The sequence below is a fragment of the Quercus lobata genome, chromosome 4 (assembly GCF_001633185.2).
Source record: "Quercus lobata isolate SW786 chromosome 4, ValleyOak3.0 Primary Assembly, whole genome shotgun sequence".
Lineage (NCBI taxonomy): Eukaryota > Viridiplantae > Streptophyta > Magnoliopsida > Fagales > Fagaceae > Quercus > Quercus lobata.
In genome coordinates, this window is record NC_044907.1 from 79,961,056 (window position 1) to 79,976,954 (window position 15,899).

General features: G+C 32.8%; 1 long non-coding RNA gene across 4 annotated transcripts; it reads right to left on the reverse strand.

The window, feature by feature from the left end:
* Nucleotides 1–12,523: 12,523 nt before the first annotated feature.
* LOC115983850 lies at nt 12,524–14,977 on the reverse strand. 4 transcript variants are annotated; one of them, XR_004090275.1, is made up of 4 exons: nt 14,897–14,967; nt 14,715–14,797; nt 14,110–14,419; nt 12,524–13,219 (listed from the first exon to the last, which is right to left on the reverse strand). It is a non-coding gene; the product is annotated as an uncharacterized LOC115983850 (long non-coding RNA). The 4 variants fall into 4 exon arrangements; XR_004090276.1 differs by lacking the exon at nt 14,715–14,797 and having other exon boundaries at nt 14,897–14,977; XR_004090277.1 differs by lacking the exon at nt 14,897–14,967 and having other exon boundaries at nt 12,524–13,216; nt 14,715–14,890.
* Between the last annotated feature and the right edge of the window lie 922 nt (nt 14,978–15,899).

Sequence of the window (15,899 nt, forward strand, 5' to 3'; positions counted from 1 at the left end):
AGAGTTGTAGTACTAATGTAGGGATATCACGTGCCCGAAGAGGAAATTCGCCCAAGGAGAGGAGGGGATGAGACAAAGGACTTTGAGGCATTCTAGGTGGGAAGAATAGTCTAAAGAGAGAGAATCAGTGAAAATAGGTGAAGTTTCCAGTTTGGAGTAGCTTGTTGCCATCACATTAAATGGTGGACAACAGCTTTATTAGCTGCATTGATGAGGAAGTGACCTAAACAGTATAAGTCACAGCTAAGCAAGCTCTTTCTACCACTTTCTTCAGATGTAAAAAAAGACAAGTGTCATGGGGAGAGATTTGTTAGGTAAAAATGGGAGGTCAAGATGTGAAAGGAGGGAGGAGTATATAAGAAAGATAGTGTTTTCAGAGAAAAGAGCACCAAACACAAGTATCAAGAAATAAAAAAGAAACAAGAAGAACATTGAGAGAAGAGAGTGAACAGTGCAACTTTCTGTATAACATTGGCCTCTTCGAGCAGGCTTCTCAGGAGACATTTGCTCATCTATTCTATAACATTAGCCCTTTCTTCCTTATTTTCATCCTTGGGCAAAGTCCCCTCTTGTTGTTTGATTCCCTCTCTTATAAATTTATTGATTTAGGCCAAGGTTGAACTGTACAACTTAATGTTCTAAGTGGGCCTGGGCCGACAGTTTATTTTGTCCTTACAATTATTATAATTATTATTATTTAAAAAAAAATAACAAATTTATATATGATAATTATTGTTTCACACTACTATATATGAAACTTTTCAAACAATGTCCACATTTTATATAACGTGTCCATATTTTACACATGATGTAAAAGAGTGTAAACACTATTTAATGTGAAACAATCAAAGAACCTTCTTTCTAAAGAAATGTATAATTTCCTCACAGAATATGTATGGCACACAATCTGTACTTTATCCATTTATTCTTCTATATATTGGTTCCAATTGGCAATGGCCTCGATATATATGCTATAAACCTTTAAAATAGTTCATAATAATCTTTCCCTCTCATACATTCACGTGCTCTTCTTGAGTTTTCAAGTGTGCCATTTTCACCAAGCCGTCACAAAATGCATGAGACTATTTCATTTTGGGGATTGGAATACATGAGAGTTTGTGATGAGTAAGTAACCCAATGAGGATATTTTCATATCCATCACTTATTTGTTATTTTATTTTCATATCAACATGCATGGTCAGGACCTTTCTCAGCCATAAGAAAAGAAAGGGACAAAACAAAACAAAACAAAAAGTAATTGTCTATAGAAGTTAACAGAGTGAGGGTCCAGATAATAGTTGTGGCCTTAGGGATGACAAAATTAGTGTCGGTGTGAAGTGTTAGTGTCATACTAGTGAATCAATCAAGCTTCAAGCGCCAATGAACTTTACTTAAATTGACACCCGGGTCCCTCTGTCTTTGTGTCTTCTTGTATTGCAAACATTATCTTATAAAAGTGGGTCACTCACAATTATGTGGGCTTTACAAGCGAGAATGTATGGATATATACTTTCTCCTTTTTGGGATACACAAATTACCTAGCTAAAAAAAAACAATTAGCTTCCAAGTGAATATATGCAAGGATGTTGGTAAAGAGTAAAGACAACTTTTCAAGATGATAAATGATTGTTGAATAATATCACTTTTAAAATAGGATGGACTTTGCAATTTATTATATTTCTAAGTGAATGTATTGATTTGATTTTTCTGATTACATATTTAGATTTGTGATTGTTAATCTAAATCATGAAATAGATTCATTTCAAATTGTGAGAATTATTTTTCATCACATTCGCATAGACCACCATCAATATCACACTTAATATATTTACTAATTACAATAAGTCACTTTAATTATTGTTAAAAAATGTAATTTTTTTAAAATCACTAGACTTGTAGAAAAATATATAAATTAAAAAAATAACTAATATAAATGGTCCAACGGAGAATAGTCAAGAATTTGAGGTAAAGCAAAGCACATGGTTTAAACCTAAATTCTATTCTAATTAATAAATGAAACATTAATTTGTTGGGGTCCTTGCATTTTTTAGTGTTGGAAACATTTATGTGAAAGTATATATGTATATGCATATATTTATATTTTATACCCAATATTAGTTTTTGATATTATTAGTTCAATTCGACAATGCATAAATTAATTAGATGATTCATATAAGTACCTACCTATTTTTTTTTGTTAGAAACGTATAAGTACCAACCTTGTAGAGAATATTATTATATCATGCAGATTATGTGCAAAAAATAAAGCTAACTTCCTCTCAATAATCAATATATCTCACACATGATTTTACTTTTTTTCTTTTTTCTTTTTTCTTTTTCTTTTTTAAATGCTTTGTTTTTCAAGCCAAGCCCACAAAAAGTCACTAAGTACATGAATTGAGACCACATTAGAAGCTCAGTGGTCCCATAATTAATTAATGTTGCTTTTGGATCTCTTGTGGTTATTGGCTTTGGATAATTCCACGCGTTTCATAAATGCTAGAGGTTTATTTAGTTGGACTTAGACCAAATTTAATTACAATGATGTTGACCCAACCCCTCATTATGGACCCCTTGACGTTTCTAGGTAATTAAATGCTAATAACTTAATACAAGTCACGAAATCCATAATGAATAAAATGACTCCAAGCTAGGGTATCCTAATTTCATAAAGCGGTTCCCTATAAAAATAAAATAAAATGAAAAATATACAACTGTCAAAAAAGTCAATTATTTTTTTTTCATAAAAAGTTTTTAAAATTAATTAATTAAAAAATGCCCTTAGAATATTAGTTAACATTTCCAAAATAAAATTCATAAAGAAATTCGCTATAAAAATAAAAGGAAGAAGTTAACATATGCATTGATTTAGGAAATACTTTTGTAAATATTTTATACGAAAAGAAAAAAGTAAATTTTTTTTTTTACAATTTTTTATATATCTCATAAAAGTGATATCAAAATTTTCATAAAATGATCCATTAATAGATTCTTTTAGGACACACATTAACCGAATTCTAAATAAAATAAAACTCATAAAGCAATTCTATAAAAGGGTGAGTGAAAGAAAGTTGCAAATAAAATGCCTAAATTTCAGGGGTATGAATGAAATTTACACTTTTATTTTCACCTATTAGTAATAATATATGATTTTTTTTCTTTTTTGTTTGATAAGATAATATATGATAATTGACATTAATAAAAGTGCGTTTTTTGATTTTATTCCCAGTCCCACTGGGTCCTAACTCTTCAGGGTACTTCCTTACTTTTGCATGAAATAATGCATCACTCATTAAGAGGAGGAAAGAGAGTATTTATTTCCACAAACATTTATGAGGCAAGAAAGTAAACTTCATGAATTTTTAATTCACTTGCAAGTAACAAACCCAAAATACTTGATATGGTCCAAGCATATATCCAAAAAGTTACAGATTTCTAGTCTCTGCTTTGAACTGAAATCTGTCAAGCAACTATTGCATACTACCAAAACAATGATGTCCAAGTTATATGAAGATGCCATTTTAATATTGATTGTGCAACAGAATCTATATCAAATGAAAAGATAAGCTATAAATTGGCTCCACACTCCACAGTGCATCATTGTGCAATGTGCTTGGTACAAGCACAGATGTAATCATGCAATGTGCTGACATTCTTTGTTTATTTATTTTATATTCATGAGTTTGTTTCTATATCTTGTTTAGAAGTCAACTTTTGGTCCCTTTAATTCGTTCACCTACACAAGTTTGAAAAAACTAAAATTTAAAGTTGAATTTTGAAAGATTTGGTCTTTTCATCCCTTCTACTACCAAAAGGCTAGTAATGGATGACCAATAATGTCAAAAGATACAATATTTTGTACTCTTTTTCTATATATAAATATTGATATATTATGATTAGAGGGATATCATTTTCACTTGTACTAGTGACATCATTTTTATTATGCTTCAATCATAGTAAGTTAAGTCTAATAATTTTAACAGTTTCAAAAATATTATGAAAAACAATTTTTCCAAAAATTATTGATGGTTGAAAATACATATTCATAGGGGAGTAGTAGGAACTAGGAAGTGGTGTTTAGCTCTGAAAAGTGACATGATTCATAAACTTGATGAGGATTATTGGCCTTCTACAACTTATGTGTTTTGTTGAAAACAGAGAAGGCTCACTTTGGAAGAGTAGATGAAGACCCCTGTTTTGTTGTTACTAATGTGCTTTTGCATAGAAAAAGAGGGTAATGATTATCACCTAACCTCATATGATTTCAGTTAAATCATGCTATTTATTGGCAAGTAAGGAACTTGTTTAATTAGGATCGTTAAGGTTGAATTTAATCAACTATCTTGTTGGCTTTATTCCGTGCCAAATTTGCTTGTATTTAGGTGGGATTTTTGTAAGGGTAGTGAGTGAGATAAAGTGTTGAAATGCTCATGAGTATGCAAGAAAACAGAGACTTGCGACTGGATCTCGTGGGTGACTCGCGGCTTTAAGTCGCCAGAAGCAGCACATGTGCCAAGCATGCCAAAAGTTGAAGTGTCATGCTAGCTGGAGCACTATAAGACAAAACAGGACAATTGGCCGTTCTGTTATCTCGCAGCTGGATCTCGCGACTTAGTCAAGCCGCGAGGCCAAGCCGCGAGCCACCCCTGTTTTGAAAAGCCTGACTCTTCACATTCCATTCTCACCCCAGTATAAATACCCCTTATACCCACAAAAGAAAGAGAGCTTCCATAGAGAATTTTGAGAGAAAAACCCTAGTGTTATACAAGATTGATTCATCCACAATCTTCACATAAGAGACTCTTCAAATTCCTCAACTCTCTTCATCTCCATTATTAAACCCTTGAGAGGTCTTTTATCAAAACCTTTTCTCACCATATCCATTACTGTGAGAGGGCTGTTTGGTGTTCTGGGAAGCAGTTAGGAAGGAACCAATCTACATTAGTTGATGCTATGGTCAAGCAGCGGAATCCAGGAAGCTAGAAAAGAAATAAGTTCGGCGCCACCTCATTGGAGCAAGAAGCTTGGAAGGCTTAGGTACACTGCAAGTTGTTAAAAATGGCAATATAGTCTCTAATCAAGTGAAAAACAATAAATAAGGAGAGAGAGAAAATGCTAGCATTAATTATGAATGAAGTGGAAACCAATAGCATTTAATAATTTTTTTTTTTTAGCCATTAGATCTCTTATGAATCTATGGTGTAAAAAATGTGTAACTTTACAAGAGTTACACTAAGTGTAACTTGAACCCATCTCATATATATATAGTTTGTGTGTGTGGGGGGGGGCAAGGGGTTCATTTCAACCCCCTGGGCTCCAAGTGGAGCTGCCAATGGGTTTTTAAATGCTCAATCAATTTCAATAATTCACTGCCAATTTTACATGCATTCCAAGAAAGCTACAAGTCATTACTATTGTACGATAAACACAATTGCTTATTTTATTTTGTTGTTGAAAACGATAAACATATCATTCTAAAAAAAAAAAACGATAAACATAATTGTGGTTGCTTAAAAATGGGACAAAATCATGAAAGTTAATTTATTAGACATTGCTGCTTTCCCAATCGTCCTTCTACTTCATGCAAGTCTTCGTTGAAAGAAAGAAAATTATTATCGTGGATAGTTGATAGTAGATACATTTTAAGTGGGGGTACTTGGGTGATGGCTTATGTGTTTTTTTGTAGAAATTGCCTTGAAAGTAGAGATCATATCTTCTTTGAATGTTCTTTCTCTAGAAGAATTTGGGATGACATGATGAAGTTGTGTCTAGTTTCAAATGCTCAATTTGTGTGGTAGGACTTGATTGCTTGGGGGGTTAGAGAGTTAAAAGGGAAGGGGCTGAGTGTAATAGCTTGCAAACTTGCTTGATGGGCAACGGTCTACCATATTTGGCTGCAAAGAAATGCCATAGTTCATGAAGAAAGAATTTGGACAGAAGAACAGCTAAACAGAAGCATCATTAAGGATGTCAAGGCTAGGTTGGGGTTTAAAACCAAGTTCAAGAAGTCAGTTTTGAATGCTACCATCTGTTGTAATTGGGGGATTGATCCAAGTAGTATTTTAATTTGATCCTTGAAATATTGTGCTGCTGTGTTTTGCCAAAATGCTAGTCTACGTGCTACTGTGCTAAAGGTACTGGTTGTAATGCCTCATAGATGATTTTGTTTAGATTGTTAGGGTAGTAGTTAGTGTGTTTTGCTTTGCCATCTGTTTTGGCTTGCTTTGGTTTTATGGTTAGTTTGTTTTGGTTGCTGTAGTAGGGAGGTTTCCCTTTGCTAGTTTATTTTGGGTCTTCCTTTGTAATTTGTGTTTTGTTTCTATAAATAAAAGCTGAATTACCCAAAAAAAGAAAGATACATTTCAATTCCAAAATTCCCAATAGGTTTCCCTAACCGTGAGATTTCTCATACATGTCTCCATTCTGAATGCTTCTCTGCAAATTATTTTTGAACTTTATGTATAGATCCTTCTGTGACTTCCAAGAAATGTGAAGCTTTTGGTACAATCACTTTTATAGCTCACCAACCAGAAGAAAATGAAAGATTTTGTTCAACTTCTTTGCTTAAAACATTTTTTAGTTGATCTCTTAAATTTAGGTTTGCAATCAATGTTGTCCTTAAAATTCTAAAGTTTATATTTGTTATCTTTTTTTTTTTTCATTAGATAATTCAATAATTACAAACTTAGAACCTAAAAAAAGGACTCAAACTTGAATATTTCCATTAAAAGCTCTAAGGATATGTTTGGTAGACTATAATAAACACGGTAATATAATAGTTATTCGTATAGTTTAGCTATTTAGTAGTTTGATTATGTTTTTATTACAATAAATAGTCATTTATTATGAATAACTATTCTTTAAAATGAAGAATAATTATTCATCTCTAAAAGGGTTAGAATAGTTATTCTTTAATAGGTATATTAATTTCTAAAATCAATATGTTTCTAGATAAACAAACTTTCCATATGGCATAAAAATTATGAAAATAAAAAATCATAAAACAATAACTAATCTCTCTTTCAAATTTAAAAATATATTATTTTTTAGGAAATATAATTATATAAGTAAGATGTTTCCTAAAATATATTTTAAATTTTATTTAAAATGCTTTCATTCCATTGTTTTTTAGAGTTCTATTATTGTGTTTTTACCAAACAAATGAATAGTAATAAATATAATATTACAGCATCTTATATTTCTTGTAATACTTATTCCTATTACTATGTAATTACTGTTATAACCTACCAAATGTGCCCTAAGATGTATAAATTGGTTAAGTTACAAGATTTTTGGCAGTTGTAATAAATGAGTAATTCTTAGGCACCCCTGGAGCATACTGAATGGTGCTCCTTTATTCTCATATTTATTGTAGGGTCCACTTATTAAATTCATAATGGGGTCCAACATGAATATGAGAAAAGAAAGCATCATTTTGCTATACTCTAAGAATACCCCGTTTGGATTGAGGAGGGAGGGAGGGAGAACGAAGGAGAATAGAGTAAAGTTGATTGAAAATAGATTAATTTTTTGCCAAATCTACTCTACTTTACTCCCCTTCCTCCAAACAGATATATTTTCCATTATAGATCTAATCCTTCCCTCCAAATCCATCAATCTTGATATATTAGATGTTGATAGGCCAAAAATGTATTGACCCCTTCTAATGAATTAGCCAAGTTAATTAATTAATTCAATTAACATGCAATAAGCATGGTAGCTCAAACAAATCACCAACTAAGTTAATATGCAGCAGAAAATAAATTAACATAGTGATTTGTTTATGAATGAGGAAAACCTATACAGCAAAAACTTCATCGGGTGATTTTAAGGTCACCACTTCCGAGAATCCACTATTATCACAACAAGCGATTACAAGTAAAGGAATCCCAGTACCTTATATCAACCTACAGTTGAACCATTACCCCAATACCCAATTGGACTTGTTCTGTAGTGACAATCTTTCCTTTCAATGCACAACTCCCAATACGTGACTAACCAATTCAATGTGCGGATCCCAGTACGCAGCTTACACACCAATTTGAGAAGGATGTTGGCTGCAAAGTTCATCAGTTCATCAACACGATGAAAATCACGAAACTCCTTGGTTACAAAACCCTACGGTGTACAAACATAACAGCTTCTTCAAGAGAAAGATGAACTAGGGCATATATCTCAAGTTCACAATATGCTTGTGAAAAACTTTTACATTGAGGTGCATTAGTTGTGATGGCCCTTAAAACAATCCTTATATATGTTTAGGGTTGTGAGAAAATAAAGTCCAAACATCTATACACAGATTGGAGTGAAATCAGATCTAAAAAACTGATTTTCTTAAATCTTGATCAAGCAGTTGTCAAGTATCAGGCTTAAACAGCCTTTTAAACCTCGATAGATGTTATCTATTGAGCTAGCTGTCGAGTTTTAAAATCCAGCACTTATTCATTTGTTTTTTGGACAGACTTGCATAGTTTTAACACTTGGACTTAAAACCTTGTAACTTGAAACATTAAACACATCCTAGATCTACCCAATTCTAGATTGACATATGTTCCTAACATGATTCACATATGTCCTAACAGATGTGACATGGAATATGTGTAAGTTGAAACTTTAGTGAAAATTTTTCTCAATTTTTTATTTTTATATTTTACTTTTTTTCTCTTGAAAATCTCTACTAAAATAATGCCTGCTTTTAACTCAAATACATTTCATATGGCATTTGGTAGGAGCAAATTCAATGGATTTGTACATAATAATTACATTAACATTAAATGCAACCCTCATAGGCGTAATTGACCAAATTTGAATCAGGAATGAAATTGACAGATTACCCAAACTTTCTAGAGTAGTCTAAATTATATCTTAATATTTTTTTTAATTGCTCTAATTAATTAATTATACAAAGCAAACTGGTTTTTGATAAGATTTAGAGTTTTGATTGTGATTCATTGGTCGGCCAACCAGATGCTACAATTGTTGAAATTTGTTCCAAAAAAAAAAAAAAACACATTAAACTCTTATGGGAAGGTAGGTGGGCAATTTAAAAGACTATGCTGAAATTAATCCTCATTTATTGTCTGTTAGGTATGTTAATGAATGGGTCTAGTAAATGGCCATAATTAGCTTCTTGCAGCACCTATATTAAAACACATCAGTTTGACAAGTGTAGGTGAATGCTCTTTCAAACATTTATAGGAAACAATCACACCACCATAATTTTTGTACAACTTTTTCTTTTCTTTTCTAAATCTTTTATTTTCTTTTTCAAAGCAACCACAATTTTGTACTTCACTATCCTGAGTTCCCACTTTTATAATCTATATCAAGAACCCATAAAAAATATAGCACTATTAGGCCTCTAATGCAGAGGATGGCCCAAACATAGAAGCAATTAACAAATAAAAGAAAATTATTATTTTATAATTTTTTTTTTAAATAATAATAATAAAAGAAGAGCATGGATACAAGTCATTCTCTATTCTCTAGGTAAAAAGCTTTCCCTTGTTAGAGTATCCCTAGCAATGGAGCAAAAAATTTAGTTTTTTAGCTCCACCAAAAGTTACTTTATCTATTTTACCTACACACATGCTGCAGCAGTGGATTTATTTTAGCTTTCAACACAATAAATTAATATAAACATCACAATAAAATAATATATCCCCTACAATAAAATAATATATCTACTACAATAAACAACAATCATAACCATCTGCAACCGCTACCGCTGTCACTACTGCCGCCGTCGCCGCCATCGACTCTTCTACCGCCACCACAATCACTACCGCCGCCGCCGCCGACTCTTCCACCGCCGCCAACTCTTCCGTCGCCGCCACATGATAGAATAATATATTCTCTACAATAAACAATAAACAACAATCACAACCACTACCACCACCACTGTCACTACCACCACCGCCACCACCACCGCAACCGCCACCACCATCGCAACCACCACCATCAAAAAAATTATTTTTTTCTCACCAATATAGTAATAACCTATCACTTAAAATTTATTGCAAAAATATTATGGTAACATTTCCTAATTTTAATTTCTTATTATTCTTTATTTTATTTTTCCTACTCTTTTCATCCAAATACACGTTTCTTTTTTCTTTTTTTTCCTTTTGAACTTTTTGTTTTTCTCCTCCACACACGTACTCCTCTTTATCTTCTCTCTATCTTCACTTGCATTTTTATTTTTCTACTTTAGCTTTGTCTTTCTTTCTCTTTCACTCTATCTTCACCGCCGCCCCCACAACAGCCACATCGGAAAACACAAGCCCACTGCCACAAACACAAACACAAGCCCACTGCCCACAACAAATCGGAAAATACAAACACAAACCCACATCGGCGCTGGGCATGAGATAGCAGAGAGAGGGTGGAGCTCGGAGGTTCGGCCTTTGAGTGGAGATCTAGAGAGAGAAAATGCAAGATAGAGACCCACGTCAACGCTGGGCATGAGATAGCAAAGAGAGAGGGGGTGGAGTTGTGGAGAACGCCGGCACTGGGCTGGGGCTTCGGTCGACGCTGGGCTGGGGCTTCGGTCGGCGTTGGGCAGGGGCTTGTGTTTGTGTAGAGAGGCACGGGCAGCAGACAGTAGATGAGGGAGAAAAAAAAAATGAGAAGGAAAGAGGAAGAAAGAAGAGAAGCCGTAGAGAGAGTGATAAAGAAAGAAAGAGAAAATATTTTTTTAACGAAAGAGGAGAGAGAAATTCAATAAAATAAATTTTTTTTTTAACTCTCATGAATAGTGCACATCTATAGATAGATGTGCACTGTAACAATGGAGCTAAAAATTATAAATTTAGCTCCACTGCTGTGAGTATGATTTTGGGGTTTGAGGAGCTAAAATATAGTATTATACCATTATACCTCCACTACTGCAAATGCTCTTAGGAATGAGTGTGTAATATCTCTATAAGGATTCTATATTTTAGGTTGGTCTGTTTCTACGAAAATTATTGCTATAGTACAACCTATTTTTTGTGACATGAACTCTACGAGAGCACAGTTTATATATTACCCATACATGAATTCCATATCCTTGCACTCAAATTAGCAAAGTTGCTCTATATAACTTTTTATAGGGGCACTCCATGTTTTTATGACTAAGCAATGAGTTATGGGTTCAAGTTCAAGAATAAGTTTTGTCAAAATTTAGGATAAGACTGCTTATCAAACACGTCCAAGCAATGAGTTATGCATTGAATACAAACATTACAACCGGCCTAAATCTATAGTTAGGGAACCCAAAATGTGTTAAATGATATAGTGACTGAAGAATTTCGTGTGCAATTGGGCATGCCAAGCTCTCTTTAGCTACTGTCCACCAAACCAATAAAACACCATTGACTAAATTGTGAAAAATGTGTTTAAAAACTCTAGGAATTTGTGGTAACCAAGCGAGGTGGCTTCATTCCGAGGTCAACATCATGTCAAGACTCAAATAAGAGAAAAAAAAAATTGGGGACAATTAAACACAGATAAAAGATTGAAAGTCTTAAGCATTTCTGATCTGTGTAATTACTAGTGTTTAACTGGTTCAATTTTACTTCTGATTATCTGGATACTTGACTCAACTTCAACCCACTTTGGTAAAGGGTTGAAATTGAATACACATAATTCTAACACATACAAGTCATTTCAGGTATGGGAAATTTAGCAAAAAAAAGAGGTATGGTAAACTATCAAAAATGGTCCAGCCATGTAGGTAAATGATCTCTACTGGCTGTTGTAACTGTTACAATCCTTGTGAACAAAGGGCATTAACTCCACCTTAGTACCCCCAAATTACAATGAATTGAACATTCCTTTTATTGTTGCAGTGTGCAGATTCAGAGGACTTCATTTTGTTCTTTACAATCAAGTACCATTAATCCATTTACAATTCTAAAAGTCTTTGTTCTTTACAATCAAGTACCATTAATCCATTTACAATTCTAAAAGTCTTTGCCCTTTACAAGCAAGTACCAGCACATTCTGCACATTATCACTTTCTAATTAGGAGTTGAATTTTATATACAGAACAAAATGATTTCTGCGATCTACATAGGATTTTTATAATTTATGAAACATCGTTAGCATAAGATGAAATAACTAGTAAAAACTATACTTTTAATATTACTAAAAGAAATCCACCTTTAATTACACTTCCGGAGAAGCAAATAAAAGATTTGTCTTACGTCCTGCGCTCTATTATGCTGGACATGACACAGACACGGCATGTGTCCCACATTAAGCATGCGTTGTTATCGTATTCTATCCAATGCTTCGAAGCAATGGATGGAAGCCTTGCTAGCAATAGATATTTCACATTGAAATTGATTGATATTCAACAAGATCACCATATCCATATTTGAAGATGCACAATTTCTACTTCTTAATTCACCCAAGTGCAACAAATTTTTAAAATCAGAATAGTGCTACTTTAATTTCTCTATACAAAAAAAGAAAAAATAAAAAAGAAATAAAAATGAAAAGAAGGGAATGACACAGTTAAAATATAAAGGACGAAATATGATAAAAGATTCTGAATGAATCAAACTTCTATCAACTATACTAATACCAGAACCATCCCTTTATGATGTACATATATTCTTTTTTACTAACAAATCTATTTCCCCAAACCTAATCTCATCTATCATCTACAAAATTAAAAATAGTGGATATAAGCCATAATCATAGTATTCTTTAATCATTCAGATTGATATGTTGAGATCAATTCTAGGTTTCTTCATCAGGGGTAACGGCACAACAGAACTGCACCTAGGACATTTTGGATTATTTTTTGTTATCAATACATAAGTTAAGCAACCAGGACACCCTGCTGCCATTGGTGATGATAATAATTTATCTTCAAAGTCTTCTTCTTGGGTTTCTCTAATCGAAGATGATGAAGATGAATATGAAGGCAATGATGATGATTTCCCAAATGATGCTCTCTCTTCAGTGGTTCTTTCTCTGCCCTTTCGAGTGCTAATTTCACCTTATCAAGAGTGCATACGCTTTGATAATTATTCAACGACGATGATGATGAGACCAACTTTAAATCCAGGGGAGTTTCATCAAAAAGATTTAATGTGATTTTCGAGGGTGATGGTGGAAAATTTAAATCCTGAAGTCTTGGAACTGTTGAATTGATTTGGTGCTTCTTGTCTGAGATTGAAGGTGAATTTGGGGTGCTATATCTTTGTAGGTAGACTTTCCCTGACTGCTACCATTGCAAAAGCACACAAATTCACCATTAGCATAACATACTCCTACTCAGAATTATTTAATGTCATTCAGCAAAATTACTCCTTTCAAGAGAATTCCATGGTATATACACTTTTTTTTTAAATGTACCATATATATCTAATCTTAATAGTTTCTATAGAGTATTGCCTTATAAAAGAAAAGGGTATTAATGATGATATAAGAGAAACTGTTAAGAGGATACAGAGTGGGATCGGAAGTGGTAAACATTGAAGAGCCACAATGAATAAATGGAAAATAAACATCTTCATGCTCTTAATTACTCCAATCCTCTAACATTGAAAACCTGTAAAGTCATTTAAAAAGAGCAATAAAGGCCAAGAAATTAAAAAAATTATTACATGGGCCAAACATAAAAATGAATTATAACCTGGAAATTAAAAGATTTGGGGTTGTAGACTAGGAAAATATGTTGTACAATTTTTTTAGAACAATTGTGATGGAATGAGTTAACTTGGGTTGTCAATATTGCTCCAAAAAAAAAAAAAACTTGGAGTTTTTTATATCAGCATATGATTGAGAATTACAAAAATGGAAATTTCTGAATTTTTACTCCCTCCTTTTCCTTCAATTTCTCTGCATCCAAACAGAGAACAAAAAGACAAAACAGAAAGTTTTCAAAGACAACTATTTCACACAATAGACGAATCAATATATCCTCCATTCATTAAAAAAATAAAAAATAAAAAATAAAAAAACAGAACACCAAGTCATAGAAACAGATTTCCAAAGCAAAAAAAAAATATTCACATATAAAAATAGAAAGTATAAGCAAAGAACACAGTTTTCTTCATGAAAAGGTTAACTTTCCAGAAAAACAAACAGACCCAGATTAGAAAATGGACAAACCTTCAAGTCTAGGCGCTTTTCCCAGCCATTTGGGACCTTCGAGTCGAGGTCCAATTCCTGGGAATCAACCACAAGCTTAGAGGTTGCAGAAGAAAAGAGTTAGACCCACCACCAAGCAAGTCACGATCAATCAGAGCCGTAGATTTCTCAGAATTCGAATCATTCCCAACCGTCCGATGTTGATCCTCCTTGTAATAGCCATTGAGAACTCGGACCAGAGAGCTCACGTGATTAATCTTTGCTCAATTTCATTTTTTGTGTAAGGCTCTTAATACAGTGAACTCTGGCGTTCGAACCTCTCTCTTTTTACCTTTGCAATTCATGCATTGAAAGATGAGAATTGACCACTCTTTCTAACTTCGCAATTAATGCATTGAAAAATGAATATTGAAATACAAAACAATTGCGAATCTATCAAATATTAATTTAACTTTAGAAATGATAGAACAAAATTTAAGTAAAGTAATTTAGATGATGTACTTAGATTTCTTCTTAAGATTCAATTATATGTTTACTTAACTAAAATAAATACTTTCATCTCATTAAAATTAAAAAAAATCATATGACAGAATTTTAAAAAGAAAACAAGATCAATAACTAAATACCATTTCTAAGTCTTACTCCAAACGATATTGGTACAAACAAAATATGGAGGGGAGTGGGGACCAATTGCTTCTTGCTAAACGGTCTGCATGCCCATACACTAAGGGTTATATATTATTTCACTGAAATTTATGGCCGACATGATTATTCGCCATGAAAGTGAATAAACCCCAAGCACACGTACCTTTCCATGTTCAACACCAAGCTCTCAGCCCACACATAAAATACATGGGATGAGACCAGGTGAATAAACCTTAACCTTATGATGGTCCCCCTTAATCATTTATGTTGCTTGGGACCTTTCAAATCTAAAACAATTCATTGATTGTTTACACCCGTGGATCATTAATTCAAGTTACAGGTACAGATTTAGTTGAACCGTTGAACCAGTATATTAATGATGATAGCGATGGAGACCAACTGAGCCTTAATATTGGGCTCCTTATCCTTTTGAAATAATTTAGGCTCATAGTGTGGGCTTACTTAGAAAATGGCTCCTACTATCACCACTACTTTATTAGTCAAAATTCTTATTCATTAATAGGTGAATATTCATTCAGCCAAAAAGTGAAATTTTTATATTCAATAAGCCCATTTATTCATAGCCAGAGAATCAAATTTTAAAACATTTTTTTTTTTCAGTTTATTGTTCCACAACTCTCAATAATTTAATTAACTTAAATTTTAAGTTTAGAAAAATCACCATAAGATTTTCTATGGATTATAAATTGAAAATGGGATATAACCATGTTAATCTTTTTAGGGAGAGCCCTACATGGTGAATTACACTCTTTTTCTTTTTTCTTTTTAATAAGTTGATAGCTTCAGTAGGAGGAAGATTTAAATCCTAGATTTAAACACCATATCCTTTTAATATGTTTTTCTCTTTTAATAAAAAGTGACCATGTCCTTTTAAGATGTTTGCTAATGGTCTTATGGCCTATAGGCCTCCTTATGGGGGGTTAATTTAGGTTCAATCACTCTAACTTATAGACTTAGAATATGTGTGTGTATCAGTGTATATATACTTTTTTTTATAGATAAAATATTTATATTATTGTGGCTTCAATAATGGTCCAAATTTGAGCAATTAAAATAAGGTTAAAATGTAGAGACAATCCCTCCAATTTCGACCTTTTTTTAGTTACAACCTTAATTATTAATTATTTTAGTTGAACCATCTATAC